This window comes from Ruditapes philippinarum, unplaced genomic scaffold (genome assembly GCF_026571515.1).
Source record: "Ruditapes philippinarum isolate M1 unplaced genomic scaffold, ASM2657151v2 ctg6811_1_1_1_1, whole genome shotgun sequence".
NCBI lineage: Eukaryota > Metazoa > Mollusca > Bivalvia > Venerida > Veneridae > Ruditapes > Ruditapes philippinarum.
Window position 1 is genome coordinate 148,763 of NW_026851790.1, and position 9,629 is coordinate 158,391.

Here is a 9,629-nt window from a genome sequence, read left to right on the forward strand (position 1 = left end):
GATCGAAATCAACCCCAGAAATTTTTGTTTTTGCTGTAAAAAATAAGACTTATAAGGTTCAAAAAATTAAAAAAAATTTTCCCCGGGAAATTCCGGTCCCCCCGGGCCCCCCCCACATTTACCTTTTTTCCCCGGTTTTCCTTGAAACCCGGAAAAATTAACTTAAAAAAATTGAAATATTTTTTTTTTAAATTTAAAGTATTTAAAAAAGGGAAATTTAAAAAATTTTATTTAAAAAAAAAATTCTTTGTATCAATTTTAAAGCTTTTTTATTTTTTAAAATTTAAAAATTTCGACTAAAACCAAAAAAAAAAAAAAAAATAAAAAAATTTGAAACGGAAAAACTTCCCCAAAAAAATTTTAAAATTTTTTTTTTTCCCATTTTTTTTTTATCCCCCCTTTTTTTATTTCCGGGTTTTTAAATTTTCTTTTTTCCCTGTTTTCTTAAAAAATTTAATTTTTAATTTAAACCCCCCAATTCCCTTGAAAATAAAACCCCCAAAAAATTTCAAATGGAAAAAAGAAAAATTTTTTTTTAAAATGACATATATCTGAAAACATTTTTTGCTGTATATTAAGCTTGATAATGTTTGATCAGGGTTTATATTTTTGATTATAGTTGATACATACATACATTTTTTCAAAACATTTCATTGTAAATACTTTCAAATCTTTTCTTGTTTTCCGTTCGAAATATGACATTTTTCTAACTATTACTGTTCTTCCCAATGTTGTTTTTATGTGTATCTATCAATCTAAAAACGTTATGCAGCATTCAGTTTGAACAATTTCTAACATACTGTAATGATTCAAACCATACATAACTATAGGAAGAAAAGGGGCCTGAGTTAAGATATTCGCAATAAAAATAAACAAAATAAAAATCAGAAATAACTGCTTAACAAGACACTGTGTATTGAAGCTTTTATCAGGATATACAGGATCATTAACAATTTATCAAAAGTAATGTATATTTATATAACTTGGTAGCACATATATAGGTATATATCTTGAACAATACAATAATGTGTTCGAATGTGTGTGGTATGTTACACAACTTCACAAACTGTAAATCATAATGAGTAAAGATAATACACTAACATATTGAGCTTTTGTCGAAAGAAAGAGGAAGTTTTTCTCGAAATGGTACTTCATTTATTTTTCTTAAATTTTATTTTTGAGAAACATATCAAAATACGTATTGAAAGCATCAAATACGATGCTATTTGTTTTGTCAAATAACCAAAATTTTATCCTATTGTAATTCTGTATATTTCATCTATACACTATCAATAGATAAAAGCTTGTTTTAGCTTCAACACCTGCCTGTATCACACTCTCGATCTTTAAAAAGCATCACTTTCACATATTTTGCCAGGAAGGTACTACCTGTGTAACAGGAAGTTTACAGATAGTAAACACTGTAAAACCTTCGCACTTATCTGATTATTCGGGAAAATAAATACTTTTCAAGTTAAAATAAAATGCATTGACACAAAACAACAATAATGATGCAGAATACAACGAGATCTATTTATTTATCTATTTATACTAGTTTGCTTCTTTGAAAATAAACATTTGAGATTTTGTTTGCAGCCGTGGAAGTTTTATTTAAGTTTAAAAAATGTTTAATAGATAGACAAACTATTTTGATTATTGAGGTTATTTACGTCAGTTCTAAGAAATAATTTGCCGAGGTGTTCCGAAGTTAAAGGAGTAGCAAAATATCGGGTACACGGTTCACTCGGTCAAACAATACTGCTTGGAGATATTGTAGCTATAAAGTTTACTGTCACTATTGTTCGGAACATAAAGAAATAAAACGCTTCTCAGAAAACAATTATGAATTAATACAGTTTAAAGGATTAAAAAAACGGAATGAACCACTGTCCGTTGTGTATAATGTAACGTAAATGATATTTTCCGATTTTTCTCTTTTTACCAGTTTGTTCACCTCGAAGTTTAGTTTAAGTAAAGTCGTATTTTGAAGGAGAGCATGCGCACAAAGAGGTCTGATTACCTCTCAAATGCCTTATATGATACAAAAAGATGAAAGGTACAAAATTAAGCAATAATATAACTATCCTAATATATTTATCGTCTGTTTAAGAGGCTCATCACATATTTTTTAAAAGCTAAGATCACGGATAAGATAGAGATTTATCAAGAAACGAAAAGTATTCTAATATCAAAAGACAAAAGCCTGTGTGTGGCTTGCAGTAACTTACTTTTCTAACAAAGATCATTTTATTAAGATGGTAATAACTTTAGAAAACACTTACTTTGAAAGAGAATGTTAATTTGATTGTTTTTGCAATTTATAGCTGATTAAAGATATCTTTCTTAAAAAGAATACAGAATGAAACAAAGAATTACATTTGTTGTTTAAGAATTAAGCTGTGTCCTAGAAACGACCAAAATTTACGAACCGCATTTGATACCTTTACTATAATGATGTTTAATACATATCAAATAAAAAATCATATTCCTTTAGATATAAATTATCTGAAAAAGTAAAGAGAATTAATGTTATACAGAGTAGGGATGTTTTTTAAACTGCCCATGATTTTGTGCGTGTTGCATTATAGTTTGTTATATTTTTATTTTGTTATGAAACTTGTCTTTTTTAAAGTTATAAATTTGACCATGTCTGTAAAGAAGTAAATAAAGCAAATGGTTGATTTAAGATTTTTCTATGTTTTTGTTTATAGTTAATACAAATTAACTTTGTCCGATTGTGTTGGAAGCTATTAGCCTTATTGAAACACTCTCAAATCCGTTCCTGTAACCAACCACTACTAAGCAATGAGTGTAAATTCTTGCTCACTGAAACAATCGCTTGATGATGACGGGTTTGAACTTAGCAGTTACTCAGGTTAGTTCAACGCTTTAACCACTCAGGCACAAGAAAACAAAAAAAGTTATAGCATTATGTTATATATAGATAATAATTCTCTGGAAATTAGCTATGCCTTTGTCAGAAACGTACAAGAAAACTGTTATTTTTTTGCTTATTTTGATTTTGAAAATATGTACCCATCAAAACGATGTAACGTAGTTTGGTTTTTAGACATGAAAGAAAATGAAGAATATAAAGAACAAAATAACAAATTAGAATTAAAATAAGTCCTTATTGGATTACATAACGAGCAATTAAGATATATTATTTACATAGATAGGCACAACATAATACAGGTATGATCTAGTAAAAAATGAAGAAACTTTTGCGATTTTATCAGCCTCTTGCTGTTGTAATTTGAAATCAGTTTCACTATATAGTATTATAATTGTATTTAATCAGAAACACTGTAATGTGCTGTGAAAGCATACCTAAGCTACTACTAGAGTAGATAGGATAATTAACAGGAAACTGATTTTTTAATGTTTGATTCTGCTTAAGCCGGTGCTAGCGTGGAAGCCCAGACAGGCTTGCAACTTGCACCACGGTCCGTGGACAGGCTTAATCAAATCGAGCTTGCATTATCACATAGAAATCAATTGTACTGTATAGTGCAGGTTTAATGTTTTGTTAACTTCTTACCGCACATATCAAGCATTTTCTTATACACTACTTTCATAAAGATTGAAAGGTACCGAGTTTTAAAGTTAAGCTTAGTTTTTGTCAACATAAATTACATGCATTTCGTCATTAAAAACATATGCTAATGAAAATTATGAAGAATCATCTTAAATATTATATTATTTAATTGATATATGTATACAATATAGAACATTATCAAACTTTGAAGTAAAAAGTTTAGTTTCGTATTGGAAATCACCAAATCCATTTTTAAAGCAAAATTTATTTAGTATTTTGATCATATATAAATATTTAAGTTTTCATCATTTAAATAATAAAAAATGAGTGTCTATATTATCTTTTGATATGGATCATTGCTTGGTTAATCACATTTGATAAAGCAAATTAATTACCTTTGATAAAGCAAATGAATAACAAAACTCTGGAATTGAAAATAAAAGTGACTTAATACAAAATAATGAAACAGCAAATAAATTCAGGAATGCATCTGAACTTTATATATTTATGCATACATGCCTTTGATCATTGTAAAAACTTCGTTCCGTCTTTGATGGAAATCTCATTATGATTATTTTGAAGAATTCATTGGATGTATTCCGTCAATGGAATCTGATCATAAGTTTTTATAATTAGAAAAATATCATCAGCAGGTACAATAATAGTAGCTTGAAGTAACATTATGCCCATCCAACGGTGTATAGTCAGTGAACAGGTGAAATTCAAAGTAAGTTTACATTTGCCATCATACCTTCTTTTTATAAATTACATTACATTAAAGATACATAGCTTAAGTGGCGTCAAGGAAATTTCTATGAATAGCAATCAGAATTTGTCTGTAACGTTTAATTTTAATCATGAAAAAGTGGGGCAGTCTTTTCATATTTAAGGCAGATTCATTTTTTATCCTTAACATTTTTAAATATCAACTGTAGGTCGATCATCATAATTACAGTCAATTGTTTGCAATATATAGCCAATTCAGCTCAACTTGAAGATGACAAAATTTCACTTTAAACGCATTTGTTATTGTTTATGAATATAATGTGTTATGCTTAATAGAAATCTTATCAAAGTCCCTCTTCTGAACATCGTATTAAAATCAATTGAAAGAAGATTAATGACAAAGCGAAGTTAAATGAGAAAAAATTATCAAATGTATAAAATGAATTTGATTGTTTCATCAACAAAATGTTTACAATATTTCAACAATATCAGTTGCAGCAAAGGGTGTGTTACTATTTGTTAACATAGAAAAAAGAGAAATCATTAATGATGTAATCGTCATTACCATCAAAGAAATGTACTCATTACACCGTATTAATATTATATTTCCTTTATCAACGTAAAGTTTGTTATGAAGTGACTAGAGTTTCTATCCTTTTAATTTTTTGTGACTATATATCAACAATAATAGAGAAGAATGATAAAAAGTTGTAAAATATTCCTCATAAATAGCTGAAATAGTTGAAATCAGGTAACGGGTGCATCACGTAGATTCGTCAATAACGATTTAAGCGTGTTTTAAGGGCAACGATATGTCTCCAAACAAAAATTATTTATTGTGGTGTTTGAATTAAAAGAAGACAAACAACATTAACAACACCCTCATAAGTGTTCTTTATTGCTATAAATCGTTGTTTTTGAAACATTATTGTCTTTCAATTAAATGCATCTGTTGTTGTCAGAGGAAACATTAAATCATCTTTTTATGATCGGTTTATAATGATAAAAATATATATCTAGTATAGTTCTAGTCATCATCAATTACGTCATGTTTACACATACTAATTAAATATTAAAACATATCCAACAGCATATACACAGAAAAAATGAAAAGTTTACATTTATCTGTTGGGAAAATATGTAGAACAAAATAAATAAATATACTCAAATAAATAGAAAAAACGAGTATTTGCTGCGACTCATTGCCGGGTTAAAGTTAAATTTAAAGTTTAAGCGCCGTACAATTCTAGGTATTTTTGGGTTATAAATTTAAGTTTTTTACTGGAAAACCGTAGTGAGGGAATGATCATAATATTTTCAAGGTATTTGTTCGGACCCACTTAAAGAGGAACAAAATTATCAAAAAGGATATTTCCAGTCCCGTCATGTGAAAAAAACTTAAATGAGTCCCTTAAACACTCCTGGGTTCTTCTTTTCAGCCAATATAACTACCAGCCTGTTTTTGCATATGATTTTGTTGGCATAAAGCTGACATCTTAAGAAATAAATTGCATGTTAACATAAAGCTTATAGAAACTGCGACGCAATAAGTAAGCACTGTAAACTTCTGCATTAAGAATATAATATAATTACAAACATTAAGTTAATCGTACTAACGTCACGTTAAATTTCAACCATTTTTAAAAATCATTATACATTTAAACCTTTGTAGAATATTCTGTACTGAAATATGATAATCAACCAAAATAATAAAGATGTTTGATAATTTAATTTCAGCACTAACATGACACAAATACACTTTGAGTATATGTGTATTGAACGAAAGTTACGCAAACATGTGACAAACCATCAAGTGACCGCCTGGATTCTCTATATATCACAACAGCTACACAATGGTACATTCAATGACAAATGTGAATAAAACGTGAAACTCTGTTTTTGCATTAATTAATACATGTAATAGATTTGAAAGTGTTGAATTAATTCATATATACGACTTTTGTTACGTTATAATAAATAAGATTGTATATGCTAAAAAATACTCAAATAGTTTGAAGTAGAGTGAAATAAAAGGTTCAATATGAAGCAATGATTTTATATGATTAGACTAGATTTATATATATGTCTCGTAGAAATACGGGGTACAATCGAAGACACATTGAAAACAAATTTTAGAAAACCCATAAGAAATGACAGTTAAAGCATCAACTTGCTAATTGCTTAAACATTTTTCCACTAGGCCTAGACAGTTATCAGAGTTAAATTAATGATTATGTTATTATTTAAGTTCAAACAACGCAAAACAAACCATCAATGGTCCCCTCTTTGAGTACAAACAAATGCAACTGGCACCGATATCTGGTATTAATGACGCATGAAAATTGTATTAATATCATCGATGCTTAATCGGAAATGTATTTGTCTTATTTGAAATGTATTTATATTCATAAATATAAGTAAGTTCCCTATTCCATATTCCCTTTTCGAATAAGGAATAAGGAATCAGTTCCTTATTTCTTTTTCGAAAAAGGAATAGGGAACAAGTTCCTGATTCCTTATTCAGATCTAAAAAAAGGAACAGCAGAAATTGTGGTTTTATAAAACAAAATTATGGTTGATCAGCAAACTTGAACGGTTATTTCTTTCATAAATCGGCTTGAAAATTGCACAAATCAATCATCAAAATCATAGAATAAACCATCCGCATCGACATATATTTGAACAATATTCAAATCGAACAAAGAATAAGGAACCCGTTCCTAATACCTCAAAATAATTGCATAAAGCATCTGCATAAAAATATCTTAAAAATATGTTAAAGTAGAATAAGGAATAGGGAGCCCGTTTAATATTCCTTATTCAACTCCAAATAAGAAACAGAAGAAGATACGCAAATAGAGACAGCAGTTAAAGTTATTCCTGATATATCTGCATAAGAATTGCAAGGACCAATCATCAAAATCATTAAATAAAGCATCTGCATAAAATGTTATGAAAAAAATGTAAAAATCGAATAAGAAACCACTCCTTATTATTTATTCAACTCCCAATAAGGAACAGAAGAAGATATGCAAATAGAGACAGTAGTTGCAGTTATTACTGATATATCTGCATGAGAATTGCAATGATCAGGATACAACATCTCTGAATATGGAACAAAAGAAAATACGTAACGAAATACATCAGTTGCAGTTAGTTTTGACAAAGCTGCATTAGAATGGCAAGGATCAATCATTGAAAGCATTGCATAAAGCATTTGCATAAAGACTATTTTGAAAAAAAAATGTTCAAGTTTTATCGACCCCGCATAAGGAACAGAAGAAATACGTGAAGAAAGACACCAGTTGCAGTTATTTTTGATAACTCTACATAGAATTGCAAGGATAAATCATAATCATTTCATAAAGCACCTGCATGAAAATATTTTGAAAGAAATGTCAAAATCGAATAAGGAATTAGGAACCAGTTCCGTATTCCTTATTCGACTCCGAATAAGGAACAGAAGAAAATAAGTAAAGAAAGACGCATTTGCAGTTATGTTTGATAAAACCGCATTAGAATTGCATGGATCAATCATTGAAATAATAAAATAAAGCATCTTATTTTGGAAAAAAATGTTAAAGTCGAATTAGGAATAGGGAACCAGTTCCTTACTCCTTACTCAACTCCGAATATGGAACAAAATGAAATACAAATGACGTAAAGAAAGACATCAATTGCAGTTATTTTTGACAAACGCATTATAATTACAAGGATCAATCATTAAAATCATTACAAAAAGCATCCGCATAGAAATATTCTGAAAAAAAAATGTTATAGTTTGCCGATAAATATTTTGAAATAATCGTTCTAGTTTGCTGATCAACAATAATTTTATTTTATATAAATACTAATTCTGCTGTTCCTTATTTAGATTTGAATAAGGAACCAGAAACTAGTTCTCTATTCCTTATTCGGAAAAAGAATAAGGAACTGATTCCTTTATTCCTTTTTCGAAAAAGGAATAAGGAATAGGGAACTAACTTTATATACATTTTCGATTCGCATAAAAAACATACCCTCTAAGAGCAAAAGTATAAATAAAGATATTTAAAAATCAATGCAAGTGAAAAAAACATGTATGAATTATAAACTGTATCGAATTTATTTAAGTTATTTATGTAAATGACCAGGCTTTTTATACCAATTAGCATTGCAATTTGATAATTCAACAGCCAATATCAATAGAAAGAAGACTCATTCAATTGTTATAATAATAATTTGAATTTCAGACAAACAAATGAATGTTCAGGAGGTCATCGTATCACGTAACCTTTCATGAAATGAAGCTCTGGAAATATTTCGAAGCATATTCGCTTTACCAGTTGAAATTTCTTGATGCAAAAGTGCTAATACTTGGAATTGTAAATTCATGTTTAATTTCATTGCATACACAACGATCATCTACATGTAGCATCGTTAGTTGCTGAAATGTTCATGTCTTAATATATTCGTGTTTCTTCCGATTAAACTCTTGCTGAGTACACAATTACAAACATAGAAAAAACACCATGAATAATCGAACACCAGTAAAACTCAAGTATTAATACAGTTTTCTTAATCTCATACAATCAAAGTAATTATAATATAGGTAAAACAGTAATTGTATGAGAAAAATAAATGGAAGACTGTATACATATTGTACGATATACATCTGAACACATCTGTCACGGTTCAGAACTGTTCACCATTTCGTGGAAAAGATGTGTATGCGACCGGATAGGGTAGTCGTTAGAGCCGCCGAACGATTCGGCATTATACAATAAGTGCTCTCTTATTTGAAAAAAATATATGTGTGTGGTATGATACAACACCTCAAATTGTAAATCATCATTAGTGAAGATATGTACTAAAAGTGATAACTTTCAAGTAAATAAACTCATAAAAATGCTTTTAAGTATCATTAAAGATATTAAAATGCTTCATTTAGAAACATATTGACGGTGAGCCAAGTTCATTAATTTCCCTCTATTACTAAAAAATAAGATAAGAAAATATAGACAAATATCAAGGTTATTGAAATCAATCAGAAACATATAAATTCCATTACTAGTGTGGAGTTTGTGTACATCTTGTATATTTTTAACTCTAAATGGTTAGTGAAATATAATCTAAAATCTCAAATTCTAACATGACTCGTGATTTTGTCATTTCACAAAAAGAAGAAACCAACCGGTGAAAATAGCCAACAAAGACTGGTTGTTATTGTTTTACATGTTATCCATCCGATAAAATTGATGAGCAAAGGCGCCATTTATATGACAATTCATAAGTAGCATAATGACGTCATAAAGTATGCAACTAATTCATAAAAGGCGCCAGAATAAACTATCATGGATTGGGATGAAGACTATCTACCACCGAT